General features: G+C 47.5%; 1 protein-coding gene and 1 non-coding gene across 2 annotated transcripts in view; both read left to right on the top strand.

The window, feature by feature from the left end:
- EFNB3 (ephrin B3) overlaps positions 1–15,099 on the top strand; it is an 88,338-nt gene that overhangs the window by 371 nt on the left and 72,868 nt on the right. The window lies entirely within an intron of this gene.
- Positions 6,775–6,848, top strand: TRNAK-UUU (transfer RNA lysine (anticodon UUU)). Its single transcript has one exon. It is a non-coding gene; the product is annotated as a tRNA-Lys (tRNA).

Here is a 15,099-nt window from a genome sequence, read left to right as displayed (position 1 = left end):
TTGGCCCTCCAGATGTTTTGGACAACAATTCCCAGCTTCCCCGACCACTGGTCCTGTCAGCTAGGGATCATGGGCATACGTGCCAAGTTCCTCTCTGAAAAATAAGGGACCGGACCGGAAGTAGCGCTGCCACCATTTTGGAACTGGGCGGAGCATGCTCAGAAGTGACTTTTGATGCTGCTGTGCCCAGTTCCAAAATGGCCGCCGCACCAGAAGTCGCGCTGCAGCCATTTTGGAACTGGGCAGAGCAGCATCAAAAGTCACTTCTGAGCATGCTCCGCCCAGTTCCAAAATGGCCGCCGCGCCAGAATAAACCGGGGGAAAACAAAAAAAATCCATTTTTTCTGCTGGGGACAGCTGGAAAAACGGGGGTTTCCCGGGGAATACGGGAGACTTGGCAGCTATGATCATGGGAGTTGTAGGCTAAAACATCTGGAGGGCTGCAGTTTGGGGGTGCCTGCTCTTGACCACCCTATGAGTAGGTTAGCCAGAACAGAGTGCCCCTTTCAGCCATCTCCCTGCCCGCCCGCCCCCCAAAAATATGGATTTCAGTTCCATGTGAGAGATGTCCAAATGGCCCTTCAAAACAGGCTTTTTAAAAAACCACAGCCTTGGGCACGAATTTAAATCTGCAAATTACGGTAGGTGTTGTCTTTTAACCTAGCTGATTTTTTTTTCTTTGGTGGCGTGCTGGTCTGTGCACCTTAGTGGGGGGTGGGGGGGTGGAAGAGGATTTTGAACATTTTTATTGTTGGGTCTTTTGTAGCACAAGCAGCTTTTGAGGGACGCATCTGCCTCAAAGAAAACCGGCCTGCCAGTGAATTAAAAGCAAATTTAATTCTCCGTCCCTGATTACCGCCGTAAAGCAATATAGCTCTCCTTACGAGGATGGGTGGGGGACGATTCAAGAAGCCCGTGGTTACCTCCCCAGAGATGATATGTCGCTTAATTTCAAACCTGCTTGTTAAAAATAAAAATAAATCCCGGTTTCTTCACCCAGCCTGAACGTAACTAGGTTTCAAACCGGCCGGTAAAAGGTTTTTTTTAATATTTTGGGTGTGTGTGGTGGTGAGCAGAATTTGCACGTACACACCCAGTGTTCCTCGCCTCTTATCCTGCTGGCCCTGCCGCCCCCCCCCCCCGCCCGCCATTGTGGTATAAATAGATCCTGTTAATGGGCCCAAAGTGAATTCTTGCACGGAGAGGCGGTTGCCCAGCAACCGTGTAAACTCAACTGGCCCTGGTGAGCGGGTGAGCGTGGCTTGCCTGCCTATGGGGACATTTCCTCTCTTGCCAGGCCTAGCCCAGCCGTGCGTCCGTCCCCCCCCAGGCCGAAATGATAAAAAACGGTCTCAAACGGGTCCAGTTTCTCGGATGCACGATGAGGCCTCCTGGCCTACATACAAGCGATGCCTCCAGCGAGCCGGTTGGCTGGGCTTAATCCTGGCTCCCAGGCCGGAAGGAAGCTGCCCCTGAGCATGTGCGGGGTGCATTTCTGCAGGGGATCGCAGGCTGACTTTGTCCAGCCAGAGCGTATCAGAAAAGGAGGACTGGAAATCTGGCGACCGCCTGTATTGTTAGCATTGGTAATGAGAATGCTGATTATTTGCGTCCCGTATTTTTCTTATTTTTTCTATATATATTTTTCTAATTTTATCGAAATTATTTAGAACATAAATCAATTACAGGGACGACAAAAACAGAACAAACCACGACCCTTGCCCCCCCCCAAAAGCAAAACAGGAAGATTTATGGTTCTTAAGTTACAATTTGGGAAAATCGTAAAAATAATTCAAAAAAGAGGCAGTTGAGAAGGAGAAAATAGAAAACCGTGTACAGGATGAAGGAAGTCAAAAAAGAAGAATTTGGAATGAAAATTATATATATATATATATATATATATATATATATATATATATATAACAATTTTTTCTTTTATTTTTGGTTTTACTGTTTGGTTCTGTTTTACTGTCTTGTTTGTTTTCCATCCCACCTTTTTCATCTCAGGAGTACCGAAACCCTTCTCTCCCCTTTCCTTTTTGTCTTCGTAACACCCCTGCTAAAAGAAGGCTGATCGCCGAAGAATGGATGCTTTTGAATTATGGTGCTGGAGGAGACTCTTGAGAGTCCCATGGACTGCAAGAAGATCAAACCTATCCATTCTTAAGGGAATCAGCCCTGAGTGCTCACTGGAAGGACAGATCCTGAAGCTGAGGCTCCAGTACTTTGGCCACCTCATGAGAAGAGAAGACTCCCTGGAAAAGACCCTGATGTTGGGAAAGATGGAGGGCACTAGGAGAAGGGGACGACAGGGGACAAGATGGTTGGACAGTGTTCTCGAAGCTACGAACATGAGTTTGACCAAACTGCGGGAGGCAGTGGAAGACAGGAGTGCCTGGCGTGCTCTGGTCCATGGGGTCACGAAGAGTCGGACACGACTAAACGACTAAACAACAACAACACCCCTGCACGGTAGTCTACCACTTTCCGATGGAGCCTGTCCCACTGTAAAACAACACCTTTCACTTCCCCCTTTCTGCACAGTTTTTTCATTAAAGCTTTCTACGACACAAAGAGAATCTCCTTTATTGCAATCCGGATCTGTTGGTTCGGGTGGCGTTCGCGCCATCTTCTGTGGGACAAACCCTTCAGATAAGGCCAGATCTTTATCTCTTCCCCCACCGGGGAGCCAACTTGAGGAGGTGGGCAAGGGGCACCCATCTGCCAATAAAATACTTTGTGATGATGTCTCAAAAAACTCACCTGTCAGAGCTGGCCTGCGGGGCAAGGGGTCTGCCTTGCCAGCGCATTCGTGCTGGCAAAACAGCACCCGTTAACGTTAGCTGATTGGCAAGTGGCTATTTTCCTGGCACCCAAGGATGTGCTAATCATTTCATAGAATCATAGAATCATAGAGTTGGAAGAGACCACAAGGGCCATCCAGTCCAACCCCCTGCCAAGCAGGAAACACCATCAAAGCATTCTTGACATATGCCTGTCAAGCCTCTGCTTAAAGACCTCCAAAGGAGGAGACTCCACCACACTTCTTGGCAGCAAATTCCACTGCCGAACAGCTCTCACTGTCAGGAAGTTCTTCCTAATGTTTAGGTGGAATCTTCTTTCTTGAAGTTTGAATCCATTGCTCCGTGTCCGCTTCTCTGGAGCAGCAGAAAACAACCTTTCTCCCTCCTCTATATGACATCCTTTCATATATTTGAACATGGCTATCATATCACCCCTTAACCTTCTCTTTGGTAGTGGGCTTCTCTTAGTCTCTCATTCCCCCCCATTCTTCAACCTTCCAGTCTCAAAACTGCATTTCTGCATCGCTCTGCAATTTATTTCAAATGCCCGCAAAAGTCTGCCAAACCGTTAAGTACCTGTTCCTCCTAATGCACGCATTTTTGCATGCCGTTTCCCCCCATTATAATTCATTTCTGTATGTTGTTTTCACTTGTGCATCCACTTTTATTTACGCTCTCATCGACCAAACACATTTTTCCCCCTGCACCTGTTATTTGGGTTGCAAATCCTGGAGAAGCATGAATCTGGAGAAGGAGGACGGCTGTGTTGCGTTTTGGATGCGAATTGTGTAAGTCAACATTAAAATGAACCAAACTGGATTTCTTTCTCTGCTTCCTATACCTGAGCACTGAAAAGAAGCTCTGGGAGGGTAGTGAGATAATAATCCAGCAGCCACCGTACTCGAAATGGACACTTCCAGCGCTCGTGGGGAACTCAAATCGATGGATTCAAGTTACAAGGAAGGAGATTCCAAAGCAATATCAGGAAGAATTTTCTGACTTAAGGTCTGTTTGACAGTGGAACAGACTCCCTCTTGAGATGGTGGACTCTCCTTCCTTGGAAGTTTCTAAGCAGAGCTTGGGGTGTGTGTGTCACCTGTCATGCATGATCTAGTTGAGATTCCTGCATTGCAGGCAGCTCCAGATTTAGGTTTGATGAGGCCCTAAGCTACTGAAGGTAATGGGGCCCTTTATATGTCCAGCTGTCCTTTGTCAACAACAAATTGTTGCTGGTTTTTTTTTGGGTTGAATATGTGCTATATCGTCATTTATGGGCCTCATAGGTATCTAAAGCCATTTGCACATAACAAAATATGTATTTTATCAAAAGAGATACATATTTTATGTAGTCGAAACAAAATAAAAAAATTCCTTCCAGCAGCACCTTAGAGACCAACGAAGTTTGTTATTGGTATGAGCTTTTGTGTGCATGCACATGTGTGTAGGCACCCTATATATAGAAATGAGCAAACCAGTGATATTTTAGGGAGCAGGCTAGCAGGCGGGGCCCATGACTTACATCATAGGAGTAATGGGCTTTGAAGAAACTCGATCTCAGGACGCAAGGGAGAAGAAGAAGAAGAAGAAGAAGAAGAAGAAGAAGAAGAAGAAGAAGAAGAAGAAGAAGAAGAAGAAGAAGAAGAAGAAGAAGAAGAAGAAGAAGAAGAAGAAGAAGAAGGAAGAAGAAGAAGAGGAGGAGGAGGAGGAGGAGGAGGAGGAGGAGGAGGAGGAGGAGGAGGAGGAGTCTGGATTTGATATCCCGCTTTATCACTACCCGAAGGAGTCTCAAAGCGGCTAACATTCTCCTTTCCCTTCCTCCCCCACAACAAACACTCTATGAGGTGAGTGGGGCTGAGAGACTTCAGAGAAGTGTGACTAGCCCAAGGTCACCCAGCAGCTGCATGTGGAGGAGCAGAGATGCGAACCCGGTTCCCCAGATTACAAGTCTACCGCTCTTAACCACTACACCACGTGCTAAGAGGAAGGCATGCTTGGCAAATCCACACCGTGATCAACTCCTGCCCGGAAACCAATGTCCTCACTGCGGAAGGACGTGTGGATCCAGAATTGGCCTCCACAGTCACTTACGGACCCATTGTTAAAATCGTGTTTATGGAAGACAACCTTACTCGGCTACGAGTGATCGCCAAAGAAGAAGAAGACACACAACACAAGACACTGTTGCTGTCTGTAGGTTTTATTTTGTTTTTTATCTTATATTTTGGAAATGTACATCCAGGTGTTTTTTTCCCCTTTAAATTTTTTTGGGGCCCCCCAAGAGAGCGGGGCCCTAAGCTAGAGCTTGATTAGCTTATACGTAAATCTGGCACCGATTGCAGGGGGTTGGACTAGATGACCCTCGTAACCTTTTCCAACTCCATGCAGTTCTGTGGTCTGCATAAGGATGCCTGTGTGTGGCCAGCTTTGGCAAAGGCCGCAGGCTGGGTCTGATCCTGCCACTTTCTCCATAGTCTGTTCTGCCTGCAAAGGGCTTAGCTTTTCTCTCTCCTCACCAACCACAGCGCCAGCAGCCCTGTCTCAGCTTGTTCCTCCTCGAAATCACATTTCTTGCTGCCCAGCAGGGCCTTCCTGGCTCCAGGGCATTAACACCCCTGTGCCAGGGGCAGAGAAGGCAACATTAATCAGCAGTGTGATGCAGCAGCTAAAAAAGCCAATGCAATTCTGGGCTGCATCAATAGGAGTATAGCATCTAGATCAAGGGAAGTAATAGTACCACTGTATTCTGCTCTGGTCAGACCTCACCTGGAGTACTGTGTCCAGTTCTGGGCACCACAGTTCAAGAAGGATACTGACAAGCTGGAACGTGTCAATGCACGGAGCAATGGATTCAAGCTACAAGAAAGAAGATTCCACCTAAACATTAGAAAGAACTTCCTGACAGTAAGAGCTGTTCGGCAGTGGAATTTGCTACCAAGGAGTGTGGCTGAGTCTCCTTCTTTGGAGGTCTTTAAGCAGAGGCTTGACAGCCATATGTCAAGAATGCTTTGATGGTGTTTCCTGCTTGGCAGGGGGTTGGACTGGATGGCCCTTGTGGTCTCTTCCAACTCTATGATTCTACACCAGACTGGCTCCAATGTCTCTATTCAGACCAGGTCTCTCCAACTCTACGATTCTATGATTCTATAATTATTTGGAAAAGGAGTCGGGGAGAATCTTTGCTTCGATGTTTGGCTCTCTGTGAGATCACCTGGATACACAGGTGAGCTGCACAACCTGGCCGGGACTCGAGGCGGTTTGCCCAAATTCAAGCGGCAAGGATAAAATGCAAAAAGCTAAAAACATATAGAAGACAATGGTTCGAAAGGCCATTGAACTATAAATAGAACTAAAAATTTAAAAAGGGAATATTAAAATACCCTGCGTCCCTGTGAGAGGGGAGGGACCGAGAGTAAGAATCCCTCAAAGAATCCCTAGCCCCTGTTTTTAACAACTATTTTCAAATATATATATTTGCTAACAGGAGTGTTCACCTGTCCCCCCCCCCCCATGTATGAATAGCACATTTATGGGTAGAATTAGATTTCCAGTCCTCACTTCTCACAGGTACGGAATCAGAGGGCGATAGTTACTCTGGATTACCTAAAACAGGTTGGAGGTGTCTCAGGTTATGGTCATGTTGAGATTTCCTTCCTACGGGGATTTTTTCAGGCAGGCTCAAGCGCAGCACAGAACATCCTGTTTTGGACGCCGAGGGTTAGCTAAGACGTTACGAAGACTCCTTCTTCCTCTCGAGATTGCAATTTATTTTTCTGACAGTTATCCCTCTGCGAACATGGCTCTCATGCCTTTGAGAGGGGCTGGGGGATGAAATTCCCTGCTTCTCCTCTTCTGACGCCAGTGAGAAAGAGAGGGGGAGAATCTCATTGCTGAAATGGGGTGGGGGGGGAGACCATCCTTGCAGTTTCACTCCTTTGGGAAGGGGGCACTGGCATGTAAGAACAGAAGAATGGCCTGGGATGGCTCAGGTGGTAGAGCATGAGACTTTTGATCTCAAGGTTGTGGGTTCGAGTCCCACGTTGGGCAAAAGATTCCTGCTTTGCAGGGGGTTGGACTAGATGACCATCGGGGCCCCTTCCAGCTCTATGATTTTAGATGGAAGCAGGCTCATTGCCCAACGAGTCCAGCATCTTGTTCTTACAGAGATCAACTAAATCAGTGATGGGCAACCTTTTGAGCTTGGTGTGTCAAAATTCGCCAAAAAACCGAGCATAACTCGGGTGGTGTGTCACTTTGAGAAAAAAACCATAATTTCACGATATTTATAGTTTAAATAACAAAAATGTATAATTGTAATATATAACTGTATTTAATAAACCAAAAACTAATTATTTAACCAAACCAAACCAAAAAACCCTTGTTGAGCTTTTTTTGGGGAGCTGCTGGCCAACGTTTTGGAGGTTTTTTTGGGGGGTGCAAAAGTTGCTTTGCTTTTTTGGGGGGCATGCCCCAAAGCTGCTGCACTTTGTTGGGGGAGGGGAGGACAGAAATGAATGATGAATAATACCTTCGCTGGAACTAACACGCAGCCGACATAGTCTGGCAAAGTGCAAAAAAATCCAGCACAGAACGGGTTAAAAACGAACAATGTTACACCCAATCATCGTCTGCCAAAGCGCCAGAAAAAAACAGCACAGAAAGGGTTAAAAACCAATCTCTGGCTACCAGCAGCAACAACAACAACAACAAAGGATCCGGGTTTTAACAACGGAGACAAGCTGTAGCGTGAGGAGGAGCGGGCGAACAAATGGGGGGAAAGGAACAACAGCGCGAATGGGCCGATGGGGCGCATGCCAGGAGTGCGGGCTCTGCGTGTCACATCTGACACGCGTGTCATAGGTTCGCCATCACTGAACTAAATGCTTGTGGGGAGCCCACAAGCAGGGTGATGATGATAAATGTATTAATTACATTTCTATAGCGGCCTTCATCTGGGGATCATAAGGTGGTTTACACTATTGTTGGCCTCTCTCTGTCTCGAGAGACAACGGAGTGCGCTTTCAGGGGTGAAGTCAAACCGCTGGAGAATCACAGCGCCTGCTGCGGCTGCAGAGACCACTAACTCATAACTGCTGCCTCCTATCTTGTTTTTGCTGCACCGAAGTGACCTTCCTGGGGCGCAAGCCTGGGCAGTGTGTCGGGGGGGGGGGCTGGGCTGCCCAGAATCATAGAATCATAGAGTTGGAAGAGACCACAAGGGCCATCCAGTCCAACCCCCTGCCAAGCAGGAAACACCATCAAAGCATTCTTGACATATGCCTGTCAAGCCTCTGCTTAAAGACCTCCAAAGAAGGAGACTCCACCACACTCCTTGGTAGCAAATTCCACTGCCGAACAGCTCTTACTGTCAGGAAGTTCTTCCTAATGTTTAGGTGGAATCTTCTTTCTTGAAGTTTGAATCCATTGCTCCGTGTCCGCTTCTCTGGAGCAGCAGAAAACAACCTTTCACCCTCCTCTATATGACATCCTTTCATATATTTGAACATGGCTATCATATCACCCTTTAACCTTCTCTTCTCCAGGCTAAACATACCCAGCTCCCTAAGCTGTTCCTCATAAGGCATCGTTTCCAGGCCTTTGACCATTTTGGTTGCCCTCCTATGGACACGTTCCAGCTTGTCAATATCCTTCTTGAACTGTGGTGCCCAAAACTGGACACGGTTACTCCAGGTGAGGTCTGACCAGAGCAGAATACAGTGGTACTATTACTTCCCTAGATCTAGACGCTATACTCCTATTGATGCAGCCCAGAATTGCATTGGCTCTTTTAGCTGCTGCATCACACTGCTGACTCATGTCAAGTCTGTGGTCTATGACCCCCATCTCAGCCTTGCAGGTGTGGTCGAAAGGAAAGCAGAGCAAGACGTTTGGCACCAGCCTGGCTGCAGGAGTTGGTGGAAGGAGGAGTACAAGGCGTCATTCAACTGCCTCAGGGACTCCGCTCCGGATTTGTGTAGGGTTAACCCCTGAGCCTTTTCTTCTCCTGAAGATATCCTGCAAGGTAGAGGAGGTTGAAGATCAGAGCTTCCCTTTTCCAAGGTGGGCTCCCTTCCCAGGCGGGCGAGCCCCATTTGGCCATCACTTCCCTCTACAGCAAAGGCAGAAACCACCTTCTTGACCATTGGGCCCAGCTCTTGGTCTCGCCCGCCCCATCTGCCAGAGCCTGTCTTCGCACGCAGGGGGGAGTCCCTGACTCGCCGAGGGTTTGAGACCCGTGGGTCTCAAACCATACACCCTGATTGACAATATTAAAGCACAAAAATGCACAACATAGGAACAAACAAAAACAACACACACACACCCCAACTCCAGTTAAAAGTCCATAGATTTAATTAGCCAAAGGCTTGGGAGAAGAGGGATGTTTTTGCCCGGCACCTAAAGATATATAACTAAGGCGCCAGGCAAGTATAAGAAGCAATTTCTGTAACTGAAAAATTAACACACTATATTGCCACCCAGGGCTTCTTTGGTAGGAAAGGCAGGTTACGTTTGTATTTATAGCAGGCATAGGCAAACTCGGCCCTCCAGATGTTTTGGGACTACAACTCCCATCATCCCTGACCACTGGTCCTGTTAGCTAGGGATGATGGGAGTTGTAGTCCCAAAACATCTGGAGGGCCGGAGTTTGCCTATGCCTGATTTATGTTTGTTGTTGTTGTTTAGTCGTTTAGTCGTGTCCGTCTCTTCGTGACCCCATGGACCAGAGATCGCCAGGCACTCCTGTCTTCCACTGCCTCCCGCAGTTTGGTCAAACTCATGTTCGTAGCTTTGAGAACACTGTCCAACCATCTCGTCCTCTGTCGTCCTCTTCTCCTAGTGCCCTCCATCTTTCCCAACATCAGGGCCTTTTCCAAGGATTCTTCTCTTCTCATGAGGTGGCCAAAGTATTGGAGCCTCAGCTTCACGATCTGTCCTTCCAGGGAGCACTCAGGGCTGATTTCCTTAAGAATGGATAGGTCTTGCAGTCCATGGGACTCTCAAGAGTCTCCTCCAGCACCATAATTCAAAAGCATCAATTCTTTGGCGATCAGCCTTCTTGATGGTCCAGCCTGATTTATAGTCCCAATCTATTCTGCCTTGGTCAGACCACACCTGGAGTCGTGTGTGTCCAGTTCTGGGCGCCCTAATTTAAGGAGGGTATTGAGCAGAGGAGGGCAGCCAAGATGAATGAGGGGTCCGGAAACCAAGCCTGATAAGGAACGGTTAAAGGAGCTGGGTATGTTTTGCCTCCGAAAGAGGAGACTGAGAGGAGATATAGCCACATGCCGTATCTAAAGGGCTGCCATTTGTAGGGGGTTGGACTAGATGACCCCCCGAGGCCCCTCTACAGTTCTACGATTCTGTGCTATCGCCAAACAGTACATAAGAGCCCATGTCAAAGAGGCTCACCCTGGAGCCAGGCCCCTCCCCACTAAATAGACTGGAAATATAAATGTCCTTGTGAAATTGAATCTAAGATGTAATGTATTGTAGGGCTGTTGAAAAGGTCTCTCCGCGTTTCCATCGCTGGCCTATATTGTATTGTTATTTATGTCAATTACACGGAGTACTTCCTACACTGTTTACGGGCCCCGTTGACTTTACCTGGGGAACCTTGCTTTTGTGTTCTCTGGCATAGAGAAAATTTATATTTTGCTTTTAAAAGTACTCAGGCACCCTTGAGCTCCGGGAGAATCCAAAACCGCTGTGCCTCCAGTTAAGGCTCCTGCTGGTTCTGTTCTGTGGTGGTTCGCTGTGTTTCTTTCCCTCGTCACTGGAAAAAACAACACAGAAAGTGCTTTCCTCATGTAACGATTGCAACCGTTTTAATACAACAGGGCAAGACGTCCAATATTTCATCCGATATATAATTCCGTCTCCCTCTGCCATCTGTAAAACTAATCGACAAGCCATTGTTTCAGGTTCAAAATACAATATGCGCCCTCACGTCACAGAAATAAGGTTATTCGAAAGCTACGTGGCCGTTTTGATCCCATCTCTTGAGTTGTAGGTTTGACCCCACAAAACACACCACGTGCAAGGCAAATAATCCAACGTCTTTATCATTTAAGAATGGCCATTTTGATTGATGGAAAAGGAGTGTTTTCCCCCGAAGATGGCAGGAGTAAATGAGATCCTGCGCCGCCAGCACTCTGGCCAATAAAATCTCTCTGCCCCAGGCCAGTTTTCCAGCACTGTTATCCATCAGTTTTAGGGCTGTGTAAAGCCTCAGCTCTCCAACAGACAGGATTTGAGCATGCGGTTTCCGTCAACTGGTGTTCAGAAGCATTGCTAGTAGGCATCCACAGCCCTCTCCTCCATTCGTTTGTCGAATTCTCTTTTAAAGCCATCTAAGTTTGTGACCGTCACTGCCTCCTGTGGCAGGGAGTTCCATAGTTTGTGCTGTGTGGGGAAAAAGGACTTTCTCTCCTGAATCTCCCAACACTCAGCTTCGTTGGAGTTCTAGTGTTAGGAGAGAGGGAGGAAAACTTCTCTACCCAGGAAGGAGTCACAAACGTAGTGGTTTGGGACCTCCTAGCTCCTGCTCCCTCCACCTTCCTCTTATCGAAAGCTATCTTAGCAGAGGAAGAAAGGTCTTTGCCTTCCCCTGCTTATCATAGAATGGCAAAGTTGGAAGGGTCCAGAGGGTCATCTAGTCCAACCCCCTGCAATGCTGGGAATCTCTTGCTCGAACCCGCGGCCCTGAGGTTAAGCGTCTCATACTCTACCGACTGAGCCGCCTCAACTGATCCTCATAAATGGATGCTCATAACTGGAGATGGGATTGGACTTGGGGCGTTCTGCATGCCAAACAGGCGTTCTGCCGCTGAGCATGCCTCCCCGTTTCTCCCAATCATCCAGTTTTGTGCGCACGCCACACTAGGTGCCTGGGTTTTGTGCATTGTGCGCTGAGCACAGCGCCAGCTAATCTGTTATTTGGATTGTTGCTTGTAGATCCCAGCAGGATTTCCCTCTTCCAACGCAACGCCTTAAATCTACAGCCTCGTTCAGGAGCATGAGAGATTCTCGCCTAGTCTCTGCATGGGGCAACGTGGGGAGTGCTAAAATCATCCCTCCTAGAGCAGTGGTATCTTGGTTCTCAAACTTAATCCGTTCCGGACGTCCGTTCCAAAACTAAAGCGCGTTCCAAAACCAAAGCGCACTTTCCCATAGAAAGTAATGCAAAATGGATTAATCCATTCCAGACTTTTAAAAACGACCCCTAAAACAGCAATCTAACATGGATTTTTTTTACCATCTAACGAGATCATGGATCCATAATAGTAAGAATAAGAATAGTAATAATAATAATTTATTTTGTATACCCCCGCCCCTCTGGCTGGGTTTCCCCAGCCACTCTGGGCAGCTTCCAACAAGAGATTAAAAATACATTTAAGCATCAGTCATTAAAAACTCCCCTAAACAGGGCTGCCTTCAGATGCCTTCTAAATGTCAGATCATTGTTTATTTCTTTGACGTGTGATGGGAGGGCGTTCCACAGGGTGAATGTTGGAAGATTCGGGGCTGAGAAATGAAAGCCCTCTGCGTCTGCAGTTAGGGGCAACACTGCTTCTGAATTCCTGTTGCAGAGAGAGAGAGAAGAGAGGGGTCTTGCGTTCGAATCCTGCTGGGTTTCCTTTGGGGGCATATGATGGCTGGCCACTGTGAGAACAGGGCGCTGCTGGACTAGATGAGCCACTGGCCTGATCCAGCAGGCTCTTCCTATGCCCACCTGTCTCCTTCTAAGCGATTCTCTCTCTGTTCTTGTCCAACCCTGCTCAGCACGCAGAGAAATGTATTAAACATTCTTTTCCCGCCACCTGCCTTCCCCTCTCCTGCTCTCCATCAGGAATCTGTCTGGCCCCAGAGGAAGGAGGACCGGCTCTGTGTGTGTGTGTTTCTTGGGAGGGGTTCTTGTCTCCCCAGTGGGGACCCGAAGGTTTTAGTCTTCGGCTCTGGGCAACCGGCAGGGAGCCTTGCCTGCCCAAGGCTGTGAGCATATTCATTGGCTATTTGCATTCAAATGCCCAAGCTTCCTAAGGGGAGCCCAGGTAAAGGACAAGGTTATTATCTTTCCCCGGTTATTATCTTTCCAGGCGGAGAGGCTTCGCAGTCCTCCTGCCAGGGGAAGTGGAGTCCAATGGTCAGAGCTCGGTTGACAAGAGAGGGAGAGAAAGAGAGGAGAGGATTTCTGAAAACAATGGGGTTTCAGGCCCAGTATTTGGTAGGCTTTTCTGGCGCTCGAGAAACCTCTGTAAAAAAAAAAAAGGAAATTCGCTAAAAATTATATGGAGGGGGCGGGGAAACAGAAACCTTTGCCAAGCTGTTCGACCTTGGGTACGAGCAGGAGAATTGCTGCTTTGCAACTCTTGGTAGGTGCTGGCTCGGGTCTTGCGTTGCGGAGAGGGAGACGCACTCTGTATATGTTCAGAGGCACTTGTGTCTTATCCAGGGTAGATCATAGAATCATAGAGTTGGAAGAGACCACAAGGGCCATCCAGTCCAACCCCCTGCCAAGCAGGAAGCACCATCAAAGCATGATGGTGATACGATAGCCATGTTCAAATATATCAAAGGATGTCATATAGAGGAGGGAGAAAGGTTGTTTTCTGCTGCTCCAGAGAAGCGGACACAGAGCAATGGATTCAAGCTACTAGAAAGAAGATTCCACCTAAACATTAGGAAGAACTTCCTGACAGTAAGAGCTGTTCGGCAGTGGAATTTGCTACCAAGGAGTGTGGTGGAGTCTCCTTCTTTGGAGGTCTTTAAGCAGAGGCTTGACAGGCATATGCCAGGAATGCTTTGATGGTGTTTCCTGCTTGGCAGGGGGTTGGACTGGATGGCCCTTGTGGTCTCTTCCAACTCTACGATTCTATGATTCTATGATTCTATGACTGAGCAGAAAATGTTTTTGGCGTGTTTGGAGAAGAGCCAATTCCGCTCTGCACATGGTCAAAGCCCCATTTTTTCTGCAGGAAAAAAAACAACCTATTGGTTTTTGCAGTTGTTTCAGGGGTTTCTTATGAACAGGAGTCTTGGTTAAAAGTCCATTTAGAGGTCCGAGCCGAGTTTAATTCTGAATATCATCAGATTTTACTGGTCAAAGAAATACAGGTTACAACAAAAGGAAGAAGGAAGGAAGGAAGGAGTAGACGAACAGGCCTCAAAAACATATTAGAGCACATATGATTAAATCATTACGTTGTTGTTGTTGTTTAGTCGTGTCCGACTCTTCGTGACCCTGTGGACCAGAGCTGTTGTTTAATTCTGCGGTATCTTTCTTCCTGGTGTCTTTTTGCTTCTTCGCCTCTAGATGGTGCTGTTTTGCTGCTTGAACTTGTCTCAGCTTGATTCCCTGCAAAGTGGAGGTCAGGACACTCTGTGTGTGGAGTTTTTGTGGGGTTTTGTGTGTGTTGGGGACTTGCAACTCTGTCCTCTCCCCCCCCCCAAAAAAAACACACACACACACAAAAAACAAACAAACAAAGCTAATACACTTTTGCAGTACTGTCTCCTTAAACAACCCCTTTGAAAAATCCCTGGCCACATTTTCTGAGCGACCTAACCCTAAACAGACACCAAATTCCTTTTAAATAAGAGGTTTTCAAAGATCTTCTTTATTTTATCCTACCCTGTCTCGAGAGCTCTGGGTGAGTCAACATCATCTCTCTTCCCCACGCTGCTGTCCGCTTTCGCTTCCTCTTGCCCTCAAATTTTCCACGAGGTCTAGAAACTTCGCTTAAGGCAGCATATAATCTCAGAATTGTAAAGCTGGAAGGAACCGCTAGGGTCATCTAGTCCAGCCCCCTGCAAACGCAGGAACCTTTTGCCCAACGCGGGACTCGAACCCACAACCCTGAGATTAAGAGTCTCACGCTGCTTATCTATGCAGGCAATATATTGGGTCCTTTTGGAGGGATAGAGGCCTGGACCTGTAGGCAGCAGGAATATTGATTTTGAGTCTTGAAATACGCAATCTGAGGATTGATTTTCCAAAGTGTTGGCCTTCAGGGAATACTTTCCACACCCATTGTCCTGGACGGTGCAGATGATTCTGGGGGAATATTTTAAGTGGCACACACTCTCTTCTCATGGCCTGTTGGAGTCTCACTCGTGAACTGAGAGAGCCCTGTTAGAACAAACTCCATTTTTTCCCCTCTAGGGGGGCAGTGGAGACTGGTAGCGGTGAGGAAAGTCGTCCTTTGTAACTGGACTTTTAACAGAGAGACCCCTATTCAGAAGAAGAAGGAGGAGGAGGAGGAGTTTGGATTTGATATCCCGCTTTATCACTACCCGA

Source organism: Zootoca vivipara, chromosome 12 (genome assembly GCF_965207765.1).
Source record: "Zootoca vivipara chromosome 12, rZooViv2.hap1.1, whole genome shotgun sequence".
Taxonomy (NCBI): Eukaryota; Metazoa; Chordata; class Lepidosauria; order Squamata; family Lacertidae; genus Zootoca; species Zootoca vivipara.
The sequence above is the reverse complement of the archived record's forward strand: the minus strand, read 5'-3'. Positions and strand labels throughout refer to the sequence as shown.